Raw genomic sequence first — 20,859 nt, forward strand, 5'->3', positions numbered from 1 at the left:
AAAGATATCCAGTAGAAAGGAATATCTCAATTAGTCTTTTACATGGAAAGAAGAGCTCACGTCTGCGTGCATGTGCTTTATTCAGCATTGCTGCTGGCCTCTCTCCTCCTCTCTTCCCAGCACAAACAGGTTGAGTCTTTTTCCCCCTCTACTTTGTTTTCCTCATTTTTACTTCTTCACATTCCGTTTGGCATTATTTCCTTCCCCATAACCTCTTGCATGTATTTTCCATTCTTAATCCAATACATTTTTGTCTGTGGAAGGAAATGCATTGGTTCATATGCCTGGACAGACACCCCCAGAGCTGTACTTCAGCACCCGGTTCAGATCATACTTCTACCACATCAGTGGACAAGGATGCTTTAAATGCTACAAACACCAGGAAGGACTCTGGTCGCCCTTAACCTATTGTACAGCATAAACCATGGAATCTCATCTGGTAATTTCTGTACCAATCATTAAGTTTTGCTTGAACTACAGAGTCTTTAGGAAGGTCTGTGAATTTCAAGCCTCCAGCTTGGTTCGGAAATTGATCAACTGATTAACAGCATTTCCATTAAAAATGGATTATTTCTCAGACAAATGTGTCCAATTTAAAATCATAACTGTTTGATATAATTAGGTCTTTTTAATCTCTTTTGGTAATCTTTCTTTCTTCTCCACTGGAAGTATTTGTAGGTCTTTATCTCATTTTGGATATCTATGCCCTTTATGATAGGTCTATCAAGATTTCAAACAGTATTTGCTTTTCTACAAAATAACCCACAAACCAATCTAATTGACCATGTAAGATGACACCTGAACAGATGAGGACACAAAAGCAGCAAAACAAGTCAAACACAACCAAAAGTGTATGTAAGCAGCGTGGAGGTATGCAGCTTACCAGACCACCCTTCCTCTTTCATAATGACTTTTTGTCTCTTACTTAAGGTCAAAACCAATGCAGTGGAGTGCTTCCATTCAGCCATAAACCTGTGGTAGCTCAGTGAAAACAGAAAAGCTGTAGTGATGGCATTTTTAGTTCTGCATCTTTTGAATATCAAGTGGAATTTCTGGTTTTGTGCCTGTGTTCTGCTTTTTTGAATTCTCTCATGTGATAAGCATGCTCAGAAAAGCATGGCTACATCATAAAAGCAAGTTTTCTCCACCTGACCTAAAGCCTCTAGCTAAGATCCTGTACCAAGCATCGTCATAAACCATAGTCCAGAAAGCAGTAGTTTCATGGGGAAGTTGAAAGCAGGATGATTTTCTTTTCTATGAAGTTGAACAAAAACCACCCAACGTTAACATTGTGTTTTCATTGTGTTAATGGCTACTTTTATCTTTGGTAGTTAATTAAAAATGGGGAAGGGACTATTCTGGATGACCAAAGAGAAAGAGAATTTGAGAAAACTCTCTTTCTAAATTGCACTCCCTGTGAGGGACATCGACAACATCAGAAAAACACTGGCTGTGGAAGAACACTGTGTTCTTGTATACACACCACAACTTGAAGGTTACAATAAACTTAATAATTACTCTTCTTAACTATAATTCTTTATTATTATTATTATTCTTATATAAGATTGAGGAATTGAATCATAAAGGCCCATTTTGCTACAGGCTTATGCCATGTGTTTGATTAATCTTGACAGAAGCAGAATTAGGCTATCTCACATCCATGTTCACAGTGTATACTACACATCGTCTTCATTCTGTCCCTGAGAGCAAGCTGACAAGAGGTCTTTTTTTGTCAGTGTCAAAAGGACAAGTCAATGGATGCCTATGAGTACGGTGAAGGTTGAAATGGTTGGAAAGTACTTTTGAGAGGAAGGCATGTGATATATTATAGGGCTTACTGAAGGTACCAAAAAGTCTGTATTACAGAAGTTATTTCCTACAGCTACTGAATTTGGACACCTCGCAGAAAAGGCTTCTTTGTGACAACCAGTCTGTATTAATGAGCTACTTTTATCTGACAGAATGTGGTCATTCAAGGTTCCTGGCATTCTGAATATTTTTACATGATAAGTTTCCATTAGCCTGTGAGCAGCTATATGTTTGCATTGGGAAAATTGGTGGTGTCTATTTTCAAAACCTAACATCTGTATCATTTTCACAATTGCCATAACAATCCCTTTCCATGAGGTAACACTGCATGGATGTTGCCACATGCAGCAGGGAAGCTAACCCATTAAAAAGCTCAAACATGTAAATGAAACTCAGTCTCATTTAACAAACTGAGGAGATGAGACAGTTTTAATTTCAGAATGTGTGGAAGAAATATTATGAATGTTGGCTTTTACATTTTCAAAGAGGCTATTTTATTTAAAAGTTTCCTTCTTTGGGGGGGTGGGAGTTATGGAGGAAACTAGGTCAGTTTTACCAAAGTGAAAAAACTGATTTGAATCTTGGATGCATAATTAAGCTATCGTTAAAGCAGTAGGAAAAAAATACCAGCACAAGCCTGAAATATGTTAAAAATAAATTGTCATCACCGTAATGGTGTATTATTTTAATTTAGGGTGGAATACTTTATAAAGGCTCCAGTTAAAATACCAAAATATTACTTGCTCTGGCTTTTTTTTTTTTTTTTTTTGGTGTGTGGAAAAGGGTGGTGCACACTCTGCTCTGACAGTGTCTGTGTTGCTGTCTGAAAGCTGAACCAAGATTTGATCCCTGACTTCTTGACATATGAGGCTGTGCCTGTCCAAGAAACAACCCAACAGGGGTTACAGGCCAGGGCCAGAATCTCTTTCCTCCCATCTGTGTGAGCAGAAAAACAGAGCAGATGCACTGGGAAATGCATGCTGTCACATCTCTGCATGTATTGGATGAGTCAGTTAAAACACTCCTAGTGTTGCTGTTAGGACACACAAAACCTCGGTGTGCCCCCTCTTCTTCCCTCCAATGCCTGGAAACACCACTCTTACACTGTAAAGTCAATAGGAGGTTGTTTGGCACCCTTTTAAGAATAATGAAAAATAGACTTCTAGTTGCAAATAGAAATTACCTATATGAGGAGTAATAAAAATATGATTGGGTCATTTAATTTATTTCATGTCCGTTACACACTGTTCTCTACTCTGCTCTAAGTCAATGGCAACTATGATTTGGTGTCTTTGAAGACAACATTACAGATGTCTCAGAAAGTGTATTCTTTGCAATTACTAAACCTTAGCAAAATACTGTCCTAAAAGTCTCTTGGACAAAATATCACTCAGTACAGAAGACAATAAAGGTGCAGAATTTAATTATAAGTATTTCAAAGTTCCTGCAGGATATTTACTAAAGAAGCAATATCTGAGATCAAAAGAAATAGCAACATGTGTGATTACTTAATTCTCATAAAACCACTTGGAATTCATAGTTTATAATTTAAAACTCTCTTAGACCTCACTGCCAGTTACTTTTGAGTTCAAAAATACACCAACCACTAATAAACACTAATTTCTTCCACTTTATCAGTAAGTCTATATAGGCTGTTGGGGTTGCCCTATGCAACAGCCATATTCCAAACTTCCTAAGAGATCTGGCAAACCTTGACAAAATCAGCACCTGGATGAAACCTGGGATAACCTGAGCCCATCATGCAAGTTCATCTCAAGTGTTCCTATCGAGCTAGGAGGCAGGGAGACAGAAGGAAACTGCTGATGTTTCTTCGTTTAAACACCAACAAAAAATGTAGCTAAAATGAAGTTTTAAGACAGTTTTACAATTACTTTTCTTTTCTAAAGACACAATTAAAAAATTGAGATTAAGCAGCATTTCTCAGGAGTCTCATCAGTGACACCAGTTAAGCAGAAGCAGGGGGATACTGGGGCTCCATCAATGCAGAAGCAGTGGCGCAGTGGCTTCTAACAACCTGTCAGCATAAATATTCCTGAGTTCACCTTGCTGCTGATTTGTCTCAAGAGGAAGAAGCAGACTTGAGATGAACTGCCACAGAGGCTCTTTTGTTTATTCTTGAGAGCTTTATGTAATCAAATATGATACTGCAACAATAGACTAAAATGATAATGTGAGTAAAACAAAAACGATGTTGAGACACACCATCCATGTTCCGCTGGAGTCACCTCCTGCGGCACATACAACTGCAGCCATTTGCACAGCTAAGAACATTGCCTGAGCACCACTCATCAGAGTTTTAGTAAATACAGTACTGCTATCCAGACAAACTGTAACATGAACAAAATGTGTCATCGCTTTGATTCCATACCTTGCAGGACTCTTGCAGCACTAGAATAACTTATCTTTTGTGAAAGCCACAACTATGCAAGCAGAGCACAAATTTGAGTAGATGTACAGCCATCAACCAACTCTGAAAATTGATCTTTAATCAAAACCAGTGGAGGAAAACTGATTGAAGACCAGTGATACAGCCTGGCCCTGGATTCTGGGGTACTACATGTGTGAAATCAATGTATTTAGCTGTAGGCAGCTAAAAAAAAAAGTGACAAGAGCAGCTGTTTTAAATCTCCTGCAGTGAAGTCATGGACATCGTAGTAATTGCACAGAGACTTACTAATGCCTTCTCTCAGATAATGCTTGGGCAGCTTGGTAAGTTCATATAATTGTCATTAATGAAGGCCATCTGCTGAGTGACAAGGTAATAATTCTAAAAGTTCTCCTTCATGCCATCCAGGGCCTGCAAGCAACAGCGTAATGCTTCAGTCACTTATAGTAAAGTGGTAAATGAAACTTCATCGTTTTTCAAACTGTGTGTAATTCCTGGTTACATTCACTCTAAAAACCAGCAAGTATTTTAACACAGTACTGTAATTTTATATTTAAAAAATCTATTTTTTGTGTTTACTGCTAAAAAGCTTTTCTGATGAACTTTCTCAATGGCTACTGCAGCACAGTGGCAAGTCAAAAAGCAGGCAGCCCGTCTTTAGAAATTTTTTTTTCTCCCTAATTTACATACATTACAAATCCTTCTGTCAACTCATCATTATAGATACAGTACTTGTAACCAGGAGAGGGAAAGCAAACTCTGTAAAACAGGAAAACATTACTACTTTGCCATACCATTATCTTTGAATGAAGCTAAGTAATGCCCTTTCTGAACAGTGATGGAGGTACTCATTTAGTGGAAATTTTTATCATCATTTTATGTGGCTTTTCATTGCTGTGACAATGGTAATGGAAAAGGGATGGAAAAACATAGCAAAAGATTCTTGCAAATGCTGCAGCCCCAGAATTAAGGTAAACTGGAGTGGTTCAGCTGACATTATAATCCACCCCAATATCTAAAAAATGATAAACTGCTGAAACTTTACAATTAGCATCCAGGAATGCAAATTTTAATGAAAAGGTACAAATCAATCCATGCATAAGCATGTGAAAATCTGAATGAATCTGGTCAATTTGCACAATTCTGTGTATGCTACTGCATAAACGCTACTGCTAAATTAATGGTGAAGTAATTCTGAATAAGCTATCTGGAATACCAGAACAAGGTATAACGAAGTATCAGATTAGCCTAAGGAGAACTTTGCTTCTCAGACAGTCTAATGAAGCATCATGCTAACGTAAACCATACTGCTTTTATGACCTGAGTTACAAATCTGAGCTGACGAAGCTCGCTCATTTTACTCTTATGAGTTGTCCTATTGCCCTTTTGTTTACTAACTGCTTTATCAGCAAATCCAACATACCACTTTTGCTTAATCCTGACCAACACCTCCATTTGCACGGGTAAATTTGACAGTAGGGCACTTTAGATGCCAGGCCTCCCAGTGAGCCTCAGTCACAGTTCTGTGCTGTGAATTATAGCAGTAAGTCTTCTCAATACATATACTTTTTCTCCGCCCCCCCCCCCCCCCCCCCCCCAGTTGCATCTTATCTTATAATTTAAAAACTTCAAAAGCTGGGCTCACCCTGTGGAGATGGGAGGCTAAATGGAATTGTGTTTCTCCTCCTGTAACAAATATTCTCCCAGTGAAAGAAAGAGTAATCCAGGGCAAGATTTGAACTCTGGGGCTACCCGTAGTGCCAACCAAGAGAATTTGGCCTGGTGAACCTCTATTTTTACAGAGAATGGGACTCATCAGGCAGAAAACAATGGAACTCTGCTCTCAGAGGTTAGGTCTGGGAGGTGGAGGAATAGCATTATACTGCAAACTGAACAAACAAATCTTGAGATTCTCAAAACACCACAAAACCAGGACTTTAAATGAAGCCTACATTAAAATACTAAATGAGTAATTTTAATAAAGGAATTAATGAGAAGTTTTTCCTGAGTCCAGCTGATACCCAGATTGTTATATTTAGTACAGCCCTTCAAAAGCACACCACTGTACTGGGATAGCTGAAGTGAACAGCTAAGGGTTCCAGCCCGCCTCATGCTGTCACACACTCCATCACAGTAAAGTAATGAGCACAGCATCACCAGACTCAGCTTTCACCACCCAGTAGCCTTCTGGTTCCCTAATATTTGCAAAGACATATATCAGGGTTAATAATGAAAAGCACAGATAGGCAGCTTGAGGAAATGACCAGATAATAATACACTACACATGAGCAGCACTGGGATTCCAGGTGTTCGTATCGCTGTGGCATGAAAATGAAAACTATTGATTATGGGAAATAATTCTCATATACCACCTAGGCTTGTTGAACTACCGTACAGAGCATATAGTTAAACTATGGTTTCAATATTATATAATATCTCAAATATATCTCTAAAGTAAATGGCATCATCCAGACCTCATCAGAAATGGGTCAGTGCTCTTTAAATGTCTAGGATGATCCATTCACAAGATAATTTTACAGTACATTTAAAAGCTTTAAACTACTGAAGTAGAAACGGAACATATTTTCAATGGCAACATGCTGTTTCACAAACTAATTTTATACAGAACACAACAGCAGAATATTTTGTGTTGACTGCTCCTCCTTTTACGAAATGGTCATCATTGGCCTAGTCCTGCTAAAGTGCTCTTCTGTGACGACTTAGTATTTTGCTGGAAGTCATAAGATAACAGAATGAAATAATGGTTATGTTTTGTGTGTCTGATCAGCACACCATATTTTTATGAGGAATTCCTGATCTGATTACTTTTGGTATTGATAAATGGTTCCCCATAAGTATTTACCAGTCAGATTTTCTTTTAAATAGTATTCACAGGGAAAAACACTAGATTTAATCTTGAAATGGAAAATAGAGTAGTAAAGGAAGGCTGGGAGGAAAGCATGATACACCTGAATTTTACACATTTAACATATAGAAATAGAAACTTGAGAATCAACCTGAAAGAAAACTTCTGTTCATCAGGAGATGAATGGGTTTATCAAGCTGCATCATTACTCTCCTCGTGTTTCAGTACCAATTACCAGATGTTAACAGTAAATGAAATTCCCATAATCTGATAAGGCATGCCACATTTTCTTGTTGATGATTCACTGTGTTTTGCTCAACTGTTTATTCCGGTTTTTGTGCCTACAGCTCTTTAAGGTTTCTCGCCAGAGCAGCTCACCTCATCTTACAGTTCTCATAACATCCTTTTTATTGACTTACAGCAATTAAAGTAACTTTATCAGTCCAGGTTTCCTAGTTTTATGTTGCATGTGAATACACCTTCTCAGTCATGCAATTAAGCATTCACTTTTACAACCATACCCTTCACCTCTTCGAGTAAACCCCTGGGAATTAGAAGACTATATAAGATAGCAACAGCTTTGAATAAACAACAAAATACATGGAAGGATAAAGGATTTAATGGTATAATGGACAAGATTCATGCCTCTCTTGCCAAGTGACAAGGCTATAGAAAGCTAATTAATCTTCATGTAGCTAGGGAGCTTTTAAAACAAGTAATTTTAAAACACAATTAAATCTTTTTTTCAAAACTCAATTTTACTGTGACCAGACTTCGGTTAATTTGTTTTCTGGTCTAGGGGTCTTCAGGTGAAAAGGAAGTACTGAGGCCATTACATACTTCAATTATTTCCCTTATTTTCAGAGCTAATACGTATTCTTGCCTAGTGCCAGACAGAATATTTCAGCTGGTGGTACTTATATTTAGCTAAGTGAGAACCATTAATCACCATTTCCTGACAGCATCCTAGAAAAAATGCCAAAGTACTTCTATTTAAATTTCATTCACTCAGTCACTTTAAAAAGATTTTATTTCTATAGGATATTAGTGTGGGGATTTGAACTGATGGGTGATTTACTAAATAAGTTCCCACAAATACAGTTCATTATAGCAATTTAATAGATTCCTACACATTCGATTGAAATATATGTAATCTAATAATGTATGTCATACTTTGAAAGGCTAATTGATCATAAAAGCAACCTCTTGTTTATGTAGTTAAAGAATTCCTATTTGTAGAAAGGACAAGTCACATTCAGTCCATACTGTGTGGATTATATTTTATCTTTGATCCTTTCCTCTAAAACTGAGTTTCTCTGGGACATATTTTAACAAACTCACTGGATAGTTAATTGTCCATAATTTCTTAAACTGGAAAAAAACCTGGCTGTTTTCCAAAGCTCCTCCATTACAGATTTTATAGGACTACAGGAGTCAGCCTTAACCTCTTTACTAGATTTTTCGACGAAAGAAAGTGAGGCGCTCTGCATCTCTGCATACAGATAATAAGCAGCATCTTCCAGAATTTGCATACTAATAAAAAGCCTGCCTGCCACTGCTCCTCATCCCATTTCGATTACTACTATCTACTGCTCACACCCAGTCTGCTTCATTGCACTCTCCAACAAGGCACTTGCGTTCCAACCACCACCCAATTTTCTCGTGACTTCCAACTGACTGTAGTGCCTTCTCTTGTAAGGTCAACAACTTTTCTCCTCCAGTCTATGTAGGTGCTAACAGAGGAAATTAAAAGCTAGTCGCCACACTCCCATGTCTTGCACTTGCCAGAGAAGATAAACAATGGCATTTGCAGGGAGATTTCTGTCTAGCCTCAGCTATCTTAAGCTCAAATATGCTCAGAAAAAGCTTGTACTGTTCAATAAAGTAGCTATCAGTCTTTCATAAATTGCAGTGTACATGAGGGACGTGCAAGAAGGGCATCTCTGATTAATGGCACGACCCAACTCAGATATCCTCCAAGCCCTTGCTGCAGTGTTTGGAGATGTCTAAGAATGTAATGTGACCAAAATATCCCATACTTTTCTTATTAGTTTTTTTTTTTAAATTGAGGAAATTTTTTTTTGCAATTTTCCAACAACTCTTCAACCGGTGGAAAAAAAGAGAGTTACAGTCTAAATATTTGTCAAGGGCTTAATGTAAGTAATTGAAAAGAGGAGCCATATGTTGAACAACACTAAGTACTAGCAATGTATATATGTCAATTTTCCCACTCTTCCCAAATGAAAAGTTTTGTTACTGAGCCTTTTATATTTGAAGATTTCTTCTAATAAAAAACTTACATACATAGTCGTGAATGGCATTAACAATTTTTTGGGGCGTAGAAATTTTGTTCTCCGATAGTGACATATTAGATAGGTTATATTACATATATACAATGTATTAAATATTTTAAACAAAAAATTATTTTTGTTTATGAAGTTGGTAGAGCTGATCTAACTGCTCATTCATCATCACATTACACATTCTTGTGTACCAACTAGCTTCAGGCTTCTGAAAGCGACTATTATTTTGTTGTGAGAATCTAACAGTAATTAGATAGTCTGTCATGTGCAGGTTGTCTTTACACAACACTCTATAAAGACCTTTCATACCACTGAGATGATTTTGTCAAAATCTATTTTCAGTTCACTGAACTGAGAGTGCATTTGTCTAAGCCAGTTTCCTATTTCCTAGGCTCTGCACCTGTTTCAACAAGCTTTGTATTTGCTACTGCTAAGACTATATTCCAGAGATGAAGATTTCTCTGATGATGCTGCAAAGATTAATAGTTGCTTTTAACAATTTGAGTACCGGGCTCTGCTATCTGAAATAAAACCCAAATGCAACACAACCCCACAACTTTTCAATACTCTGTGGTCAATTAAAGAAGCATTTAGTTGGTTAAATGAAAGGACTAGTCAGAATATCAGCTTTTCAGGGTACATAGTGCCATTATTTATTGTCATGGAACTATTCCCTTTAAAAATCTTTGAAAACTGCCATTTAATTAAGTAGAAGCCTCTCTCTGTTTCTCACATTGAAGAATATATTCCATAAAACAAAGAGCTTGTTGCATTTTGCTTATTAAACTAATGTCTGTTTGCCTCTTTCTCCCTTTCAGCCACCCAGCAGTCCACTCAATCAATGCACTGCTGTTGCCTAGTTATCAGGAGTCCAATTCTGCTACCATCGAGGGAACATTAGATTCACCATTGATTTCAGTGAAGGCAGATTAGTTCCAGGCAGTAGACAGATAAACTGAAACAGAAGTTCTTACAGATTTTCTGCTGCAAAAATGTTGCTTTCATGAGGGCATTTAGAGCTGCTTCTGTCTTCAGCTAACAGCACTCAGTATAGTAGGTAAGAAGTCTGACACAATATTGTATTATCTCATGGTTTCTGTCTAAGAAACTTCTAACAGAAGTGTTTGTAATTTAATTGCTTTAAGGATACTGCTCATATGTATGTGGGAAGTGGGGCGCTGCTTCTCTAGCTTAACTAGAAGAAAACAATCATAATTTATCTACTGTTGGGCAGATCTTAAGAAGGTTCTGACCTCAGCTGGCAGCATAATGATCACAGTTCTCAGCAGTCCGACAAGGACTTCTGACATGTGGAGCAAAGCCCACAGGGACGTGACCACTGACTTCAACAGCAAGATCCCTGTCAGCTGCAGTTAACTTCAGTGTTTGCACTGTTTGTCTCTCACAGCATTCTGATTTTATCAGCACATCCTTACTGCACACCTGAACTCACAGAACAGGCATTTAAGCTTGCACTGACCCAACTTGGCATGTCCCTGTATCCCAGCACAGTGCTGCACAGGTTAGCACAGACTCTGAAACAGTATGAGCAGAATACTGAAGTACTAATTAATCACCCTTTCCCCTTAGCAAGACTAACCGCCTCAGGCTTGATGCCTTGTTGACGCAATTGTTCTGTGTCTGCTTTTCAGCAACTTCAGCATTCTGCATGGTAGCAGGCAACTACAGACACATCTTACATCCATCATCCTTTATATAAGGTACTCCTGCTTTTCCAGCACTAAAAGGCAAGTATACTTTTCAGGAGAAGGATGTTATTCTGGGAAATAACTGAAAGTCTCAATTTCATACCTCTCTGATAGCTGTACAAAACTCACTCTGCAGCACCTTCTTTAGAGACTGTAGCTTGTGTACTGGTACTTCTCCAGATTCTTGCAGTTTCTCCAGTAACTCAATCGCTCTCGCAACATCTGAGTGCGGAAAAAGAAAGGAATACAGATTAGTATAACCAGTGACTAATAAGTGATTAAAAGGGGCACAATGATGGTCATTTTAAATTTAAAATCCACTTTACCAACAGATACTGTATTAACCTTGTGCTATACCAGCTTCAGAGAGGCAACAACACAGCTGTTCAGAGATCCAAATCCCAAAGTATGGACAAACCATGCATGTACACGTACAACAGACACACACACAGTGGTTCAGTCTTAGTTGCAAACATTCTTTGGAACAAAGCTACCAGTTCACAGCAGCTAATCCATATTAGCAGACCTAAATTATTTCTTACTTTCTTCATTAGAGAAAGCAGCACAGGAACTGTATGGTGCTTACTTTCAGAAAGTCTGAAAGAATTAAGCCAAGTCCTTATGTAAGCACCCTCATGATGACAGCACTTAAGAAAAATACTTGATCTTTTCTTCTTATAAATTGTCTAGGTTTCCAAAGACCTGATCTCCCACTCGAAACCCGTACAACCCACAGAAATACACAAAATATTACTTCTGGTGGCCCGAGTTTTCCTTAAGTACCTGTGTATTGTAAAGGGAAATACTTCAGTGTCTCTGATGAGCAGTCCAGGGGGCTTAAGCTTAAGTGAGTAGCCATATTGTGCAGTGGGCAGGAATCTGGTCCAGTTAAACAGTGCCCATACCCTCATTCTCATAATATTTTTCCTTTTAAGACTAGTTCCTAATTTACAGTTACTACTACAATGCAACCAAAAAACCCCAAACCAAAACAAAAAGCCAACAAACCCAACACATGAAATGCCCAACAATCCTTTATGGTTGGGGACACAGGGGCACAAGAAGTAGTGGCCAGTCTCATGGAGGACAGCCTAGTCAAGCAAGGGACATGCTGACTTAGGGGCAGGAGTGAACTGAGCGATACATATCCTGGTCAGTCTTCAGGGTGACAGAGCTTGAACGGAGGGCTTTCTGCTCCTGTGTCATTTAACACCACCTTGCAGCTTTTCAGCTGGTATAGTTGAACCTGGCAATGCTGTTGTCTTGATTATGTGGTCATTTTCATATCTCCTAGCATCTTTTTCATAGCCACCAGAGCCACTACTGGCCAGTTATACCACTCTACTAAATATAGGTCTGTATCCTAGTGATGAAATGAATGCGTAGTACTAAATGATAAAACAATATTGGAGGCATTTTAATGCTGTGCTTTAATTGCACAAAGAAGAAATAAACACCCTCCCCCCAACCACACAACTCCAAAATCACTACAATGGCTAGCAGCAACCTTATATAATTCTCCTTTCCAACGACAAAGATTGTACTGTTTGTGATTGGGAGACTATGCTAATTGAAACACTTCTTAACAATTCTTGGCTTGTAGCTGAGCTATACTGACCAGATGTCTTATACAACAAAGCCATGAGAAGTCTTCTGGAAATAGAAAAGAGATGACAGTAGATGAGCTGTAATAGGAATAAAAACATAATCGCGCATTTGCATTTATAAGAAAATAGTTACTATCCAGCTGCATCAGCGTTAGGAAAACAGAAGATGACACCTCAGAAAATCTAAAATTTAATTGAAAGAGGCAGACAACTGGTCAGCACAGTAGGCTGTGCCATAGTAGATTAACATCCAAATAATTACCATGCTTTTTTATAGGCATCTGCCAAAAGATAGCTGTAAGTATGAGAGGAAACACGGAAGACAGTAGGCAGTGTTTCTTTCAGAAGGATGTTTCCACTTAGAGGTGTAGTTTGCATCGCAGAGCAGTCTTGGAACTCATGAACTTTCAGATGAAACTAACCCTAACCCCGCATTCAAAGACTGCAGCTGTGTTTTTGCTCCATGCAGTGCTTCAACTGCTATTTGCTTGCTTTCTCCACTCCACACTATCTGCTGGTAGAGATACATCCAGTATCGTTCACAAGGCATCATCAGAGACACAGAGACCTTGGTGTGATGGGAAAGAGAAGGTCTGGATTAGTGAAGCAGGTTTGTGAGCCGCAAGTGTGGAGACAGTAGTTGGAGCCGTATGTGCAAATAAAAAACGGAAGAGATGATGTAGAGGTGTATCAAGAAAGATCCCTCCACAGCACTTACTGAAGTGGTGATGATCAGCAAGCTAACAGGAGATCTGGGAAATAAGGCGGCCATGGATTTCAAGTTAAAAAAAGATTCTAGAAAGAAGAATATGACTGATGGCAACTAATAAATTAAAGAGGATAGTTTTCATATTTAAGAAGTAAGTACACTCTTTAGCAAGAACCATTTCAACAGAGTGCAAAAGAATGTCCGTGCATTAAATAAAATATCACAGGATCAGAATTGTTTAGGTTGGAAACCTAATATGGAAACCTAGTATGATGCAACAAACATGATTTTTAATGTTCTCAGTAATAATAATGTCACAATGATTTTCTAACAAGACTATCAAACCATTTACCTTGGATTTTTTCTTCTAAAGCCTGTATTGTCTCCCAAGACTTGCATTTAGCTAAACACTAAACTCACACTCCCCAGTTATCAGTACAAGTTGGTGCAAACTGGTATGTCATACAGCACAAAGCGTCAGGATGATTTATTCTGAAGAAGCTTCAACAGCCTACCATAATAGATCAGATAAGGCCTCTGAAATTAATGTCATGCACATAGTTATTCCAATATTCTAAATTAGACTGGGATCTTTTTCAGTGCCAGTTCACCTAAGTTCTGACTGTCTTTCCCTCTCTCCAGCTATACCTGTAGAAGGTCAGTGCCACAGAGGACAGACTGGTCCCTACTTTGCAGTTGCTTAGAAATTTCATCACCACACCTGAAAATTCTGCGCATCACCCCACATGCTCTGGTCCTAAACTAAACGGTATTCCATGAAAATACTGTACTACTTGAGAAATCTGATTCAGAAGGCAACATAATTAGCTTTAGCTACATTAATCAATCTAAAAGAATTAAGGACAGGCCTAAACATTTCCCTAGGGCATGGACAAGACTCTAGATCTTGATTAATTACTTCTAAAGCAATGAGTATTGCAATACAAATGATAAATTCATATTCTGGTTGAAAAGTCTGGCATGGGTGTTTAGTAAATAGTCTCACAGGCAAAAACGGGCACTAAATTGTTGTTTGCCAATACTAGATTATTTGGTGACTAGAAGTGGCTGGGGGTAAAGAAAAAGCAGAATATCTCAAGAACATTCTGATTTTCCACACTTCCAAATTCACCCACAATGCTAAAATACATGAATGCTGTTGCCCAAATTCTTGGTTTGATTTATTATTCACCTACCATATCTGTTAACAGCAAGCAGTCTTCTTTCTCCTGTCACAATTAAGCCTGTAGCTTGTTCAGTTTGGCAATGACTTGTGGGATATTGCTCACGGAAGAGAGACTATAGAATAATAAAGCACTTCATGGGATAAAATTACAGAATGAAAATGAGGCATGTGTTCAGGGCCAAAGCTGTTTATTACCAGCTGACACTTTTTCAGGAGCAAAATGTAACAGTTGGTACAAAACAGAAGATTTTGATCAGACTAAAAATGTATAAACATGAGTGTATAAAATATGAACTCATGAAATAGGCTGTATTTACTTCCATTAATAACTCTTAAGCGAAGACTTGAACAAACAGTTGCTTTAGGACAGGTTAAAAAATGAAAATTATCAGCGCACAAGTACTCATTTGAGGTGAGTTCCAGCTAAAACTGAAGTAAATGCTTGCTCAAAGAAGTGATGTTACTGCTAACGAGGAAGACTTCAAAGCTGCAGTGGGAGAAAGCATATAGCAGGGAAGCCATCCCTGTCGGAGTAAATGAGAATACTGTCATATGTTTGAGAAGAACTGGTATTCCTCTGCTGGGATCATTTTCTTGTCCCCAATCCTCCTTTGATTCCAAATCTAACTAGCTTTGCTTGCAAACATTATTGCCAAGGAATTGTTCTTAAATATCATTTTCTTACATACTTATACAAAGTGCAAGTTGATGAAAAGCATGTGTGTATTTATATAGATATATGTTAAGAAAATCCCTGGAATTATGTTAAAAAATTAAGTTCTATGTAAATAAAATACACCTGCTTTTTATTTCTGATTTGTCCTTCCTTTAAGCAAAGATATTTTTAGACACAACTTCTGAAAAGAATTGTTTTGCCTACTCTCAAACATTTTCCAAAATATGAACTCCATTATACTAACATTAAACTCATGCTAACGTCATTGAAATTTACCTTCATTTCCCACATTCATATCCCACAGAAATTGGTGGGAAATCTGAGTAATGATGTGGGTAGAATTATTACTCTGTATTCTATGATGCATACACTTTAAAAGGAACATGCATTTATTTACCTCCTTGTTATATCCAATTCTAACCACATATTCTTTTTACAATTTTTTTTTTTCTGATTTCCTTATGCACAATTTCTTTCTCATTCTGTTTAACATTCACTTTCCTTTTTGTCTTCTCATCATTGTGTTTGCCTACAGCCTTTCAGGAAATAATACTGTTTCAGTATGGTGGGTCATGTCAGCGAAGCACACAGAAGGCAGAGGGCTCTGGGTGAGTGGAACACATTTTATCTAGTGCACTCATCAAAAGAAAAGTATGACCTTCAGAAAAAAAACTTCATTTCAAGAGTTCTTGTTATTTTCATTTGAATGAAGTTTCATTTGCATTGCTAGTAAGAAACAAGCAGGAGGTTACTATACATACCCTATGAAAGAGAGGAATCACTAAAACATAGAACTAGCAAGATACCATCTGTGATACAAGTGGAACATTCCCATGCTATACTAAGCAAAGTTGAATCATGTATACATAGCCCTATAACATAATGCAGTTGAAAAAAAGGTCATCTGGCTTAGTTATCACTTTGTTCTGTTATATGTTGTTTTCACTTGCCGGGTTTTGTTCAAATATCTAGCAATGCACAACACAGACTGACCTGTTTAATTTGCTATAGATGTTCTGAAAAGAAAATGTTATTTCCAGTACTTTGCAATTCAGCTTTTACAATTTGAAAGCAAATTATGAATCCACAGACGGACTCCTGGCTGGTCTGAACTTGGTGCTCTTTCACATTACTGTTAAAATTGGGTAGATCAGGCTCCAGCACTCTGTGAATGTTGTCCAGTCTGGGGTTTCAGTCTGGTAGATTTTGTGCAGGGTTTGTTTCAGTTTAGACAGGCTGAAAAGCATTAGGAAAAATGTAGCAAATTATTTTAGCATGCTAAATATGCCCCATTTAATACCAGAGTACCTCTTGAAAAAGAACTTTCATGCATGATTTATACTGCAAAATGTGAAAACCCTTGTATATCTACCAGTGTCTAACCTTTCTCTCTTGTGCTAGTTTATGAGTCAGTTGGCCTGCAGTCCTTAGAATAAATATATTACCTCCTAATAGTCAAGAGAATATTAGGCAGTTAATAGTAGCTACAATGCTGTGTAATAGTTGCTTGGGTTCAAACAGTAATTACTCAGACAGCATTTCTTTACTCCGACAACTATTCTTGAATCATGTTGGGCTGCTTTCAAAGCCAAAATATGGTGATCACTTTTTTATTAACAAGAACAGGTTTCTAATCTTCTTGAGTTCTTTTTTATGCCTCATTCCTATTAATTCTGGAGATCTTCACTGCATTAGTATGCCAGTTACTAGCAAAAGTAAACGTGCTGCATAAACACCACCCTTTGGTACCTTGAAGAGGTGGAACATCACTATAAATTGACAGCAAGGACACTCAGGAAGTGTCTAAAATACTCACTAGCTTCACCACGGCATTACTGAATAATAATCCTGGCAATTTTCGAGGTCTCTTCTGTTGTGCTTGAGACCTTTAATTAGGCTGAAGGTGAAGAATTTGCACGACAGAACAGGTCCTTATAATTGTCAGTAGTTTTTCATTCCTCTGGTACTTTTGTTCAGGCTTAGTTACTCCTTTAAGCTCATGAGAATATATTCCAGAATTCTTAATGTTATTCTGTCAATTTTTTATCATAATTCCAAAAGCCTACACAGGATGCTTTATATATTTAGCAATCCTCTCCAAACACTATCAAATGACAGCAGGTAATCAATGGTTGGGCAATCAGAATTCTGTGGTGATTAGCAAAGTTCATTCATAATTCATAGCTAGTAGGCCTAGTATCAAACTATTTATGTGACTTCATGGTTAAAGCAACAGCTTTGGAAAATTTTCAGTGCGTATCTTTTGAAAATTTTCCGTACTACTAGAGCTCCACTGTCAGTCGCTGCTGACATTGAATTGTACATGAATTGTACAACATGGCAATTCTTAGTCTGGTGTCAAATACCAGACTGTCCAATATGCTTCCATTCACCTCTTCAGTTCCTTACTATCAGAACAGTGCTCTTCTGAAATACGATAACTCTCCCATTAATTGTTTATTTAATCTAATCTGAAGAGTTCAGAAACATTGAGGCAAAGAGCAGCCTTTTTTTTTGCCCCATTTAAATTGATATGTTTGTCTTGTCCAAAATTTCATGCTAATCAGGAAGCATAAAGGTATACTTCACCACGGTAAATCAGACTTGATGTGCAGGGAGCAATGAGCTAAGCTGTTAGAAAACAGCAGTACTATTCAACACTTTATAGTGTGTATCTGTGAGGTCTATTCAAATTAATTATAGCAAGAATACTACTACCAGTGCTTTCATATTCTAAGTTAGATGATATGGGTAGCAGTTACAGGTTTAATGCAGTGACACTTTACACTCCTGTGGTTAAACAATACTATGAAAGCACAAACAAATATAACAATCACACAGAAGTCTCATGATTCATCCCGTGATGAGGGTTTCAATCCACACTTCTGATGTACACATCAACAGCTCAGCAACTCACCCTACACTGCCGTTACAGTCAATGAGGAAAAACAGACGCTTTGAGGCTACAATTCATCTGACCTATTTTAGATAAGATGAATCATAGGCTGGGAGTGCCTGTTCCCTTGTTGACTAAAAAGGGAGACTCAATGATTGGCTCAGATGTAAATGCCTGCATCCTACATATCAGATATCTACATCAGCATGATGAAACCTACTCCTACTGGCCAGATATACAGCAAATGACTCATGCAAATTTACCTTCATGTGGTCCAGGAGACATTGTACTTCAGAACAGTTATATCTAACAAGAACTGTTGTCAGCAGGCAGGCTAATATGGTTTTTAGTTAAAGCTTTTAAAAATGCCTTAGCCAACGATTTTATAAATTTTTTTTCTTAATGTATGAGAAAAATCGACTCTGAAATATGATTGAGTATATCTCGTCTGCGTCGTTTTGCCTGATGTGAGATGACTGCCTCCAGTGACATTAATGGCATAGCCTCATGGATTTCTAAATACATTCCCCCACTGTCTGGGGCAGGGTCATTTCCTCTGGCTATTCATCGGACCGTGTTCTGGTCTATATGTTTCTATGTGTTTGAGCTGCACTCGGGTTCTGTGTGGCTCTAGCTTCTCAGGCACACCACAGGCATCCAAATTCTCTGTTTCACTGACATAGAGCCTTGTGACCCAGCTGTTGCACACAAAACCCATGGCAGTGTTATGTACCATGAGTTTTCCCAGCAGCTTTGGCAGGAACAGCTGAACATGAGAGCAAAGGTCTGAGACATTTTGTGAAATAACTTATAGAAAGGACACAGGTTATTTGCAGGGAAAGCAGTGCCACCTGCGATTTAAACACAGACAGCAAACTGTGGGGAGACCCCTCCACCCAGCATCTTCAAGAGCACAAAAGCCCGCCAAGGTTCTCCTTAGCAATTTCAGTCACTTCTGCTGTTTCAGGCATTCTGCCTGAAATACTTAAGTACTACTGTTTCAGGCATACTGCTCCGGAATACTCTGCTTAGCTTGTTCAAATGCAACATTCAAAAGGTAGGTTCCCTTAAGTGAAAAACCATGCTCCTTTCTGTTCTCTGAACCTGACAATGTCTACAATATCTTGAGTAATCTCACCTCCACTTCCCACTCTCTTAAGTTTTAACTAGTGATTTCTATTCTCCTCAACTAGGGATTTTCAAAGCCTCAACTTACCAGGAAGGCCAACTGAGAGAACTGTATTTGCTTTACTTTGGGTCAATCTTCTTAGCATATTCATTGCTGTACATAGATAGACCCTGTCCTCAATTTTTTCCTTGAAATCTTCACATAATTGACATCACAAAAGCATCTTTGTCAGGAATTTTCAGGTTTTGTTTGGTTGTGTGTGTGTCAGAGATGTATCTATAGAGCTCCTTAATCTATTCAGAGTTCATCAGGTACTTGCAGCTTGGTACTGTCACATTTCCATTGTTGCTTTTTAAAAGAATAACAATAAATCAAATAACAGTAGAGTTTGGATTAATGGGTTATTCAGGATTGTTTCAATGAGTTTCACTGGCTTAATTTGAGGCCTGAAGAGTAATAATGCAATTCAGAATTTTCAAAGACGGGCATTTAAAATTAACCTTAAAACCTAATCATTCTTAAACAGATATATTTTTTTGTTCTTCCAAATTAGTAGTTTCATTGCAATTTCTAAAGCAATCAGGATAAGCAGGTGAATAAATGAGTTTGAAAATTTTCACCAGAAGATTTTGCCATCTGTGAGAAATCAAGAAATTACACATACACCAACCCTTTACGTTCGACAGCACCTACTGCTTTTGTATAGAAGGCACTGAACGTAGCACTGGTGTGAAAACAAGCTACCAAATTATCCTTTAAGAGAAAAGATTAGAAAATAAACCTGAAAATGCAAAGAATAGATGACTATTGAAAATGATGGTATTTTATAACACAGTACTTAAAAGAGAATGTCATACATTTTCCCCTGCATGAGCTGCAGAGAAAGGGGAAAGGAAGGTAAAATTCCTTTTTTTCCCCCCTTTGTATATAATTTTGACTTTATATTGCTTAATTATACCTGGTACTTGTGATCGTAACTATGATTTATAGCTAGCCACTTACTGCTGAATAGAACAGATGAGACATGATTCTGGTCCTTTTTTTGACTGGGGTGGTCAGCTACAATTATGATAAAAACGACAACATATTTTTAAAAGTTTATTTTGTATTCAAATAAATATATATATTATATATAATGAACATATCAGCATTTATTCATTTCCTAAATAAAAAATTAACCTGTTTCCTGCAAGAAGCAGGATATTTTGTAGTTTCAGACTTTGTGCCATTTATTGTAATTCTCGGTCTTTCTGTAAGCATTTTTTTAACTGAGAGATAGGTGTTTAAAGCAGTAATTTGCCTACACAGCACCCATAAAATGGGGATCTGTCTGACTTCCTGAAACTATGGAATGCAAAAAGCAAATCCTTTGAAGCAAAGCTGTAACTCCCTGAGAAATTCAGTATGGTGAATAGACCTGGCCCTAATGAAGTAAATTCCTACAAGTTGAACTATGTGAAAGCAAGGAAGCTGCCTACTGCCTCATGTAGCCATTGATGTCTTGTAAAGAGATGCCTTGATAACTCTCCACCAGCCATATCTGCCTCCTGATCACAGCATCA

General features: G+C 37.8%; 1 protein-coding gene across 2 annotated transcripts in view; it reads right to left on the minus strand.

Annotated features, from left to right (window-relative positions):
- Positions 1 to 20,859, minus strand: part of LIN7A (lin-7 homolog A, crumbs cell polarity complex component) — a 47,447-nt gene that overhangs the window by 16,575 nt on the left and 10,013 nt on the right. For both annotated transcript variants that reach the window (XM_030480389.1, XM_030480387.1), the window contains exon 2: positions 11,198 to 11,316. The gene's annotated coding sequence lies outside the window, so the exon portion shown is untranslated. The remainder of the gene's footprint in view (positions 1 to 11,197; positions 11,317 to 20,859) is intronic.

The sequence above is a fragment of the Strigops habroptila genome, chromosome 3 (genome assembly GCF_004027225.2).
Source record: "Strigops habroptila isolate Jane chromosome 3, bStrHab1.2.pri, whole genome shotgun sequence".
NCBI classification, from domain to species: domain Eukaryota; kingdom Metazoa; phylum Chordata; class Aves; order Psittaciformes; family Psittacidae; genus Strigops; species Strigops habroptila.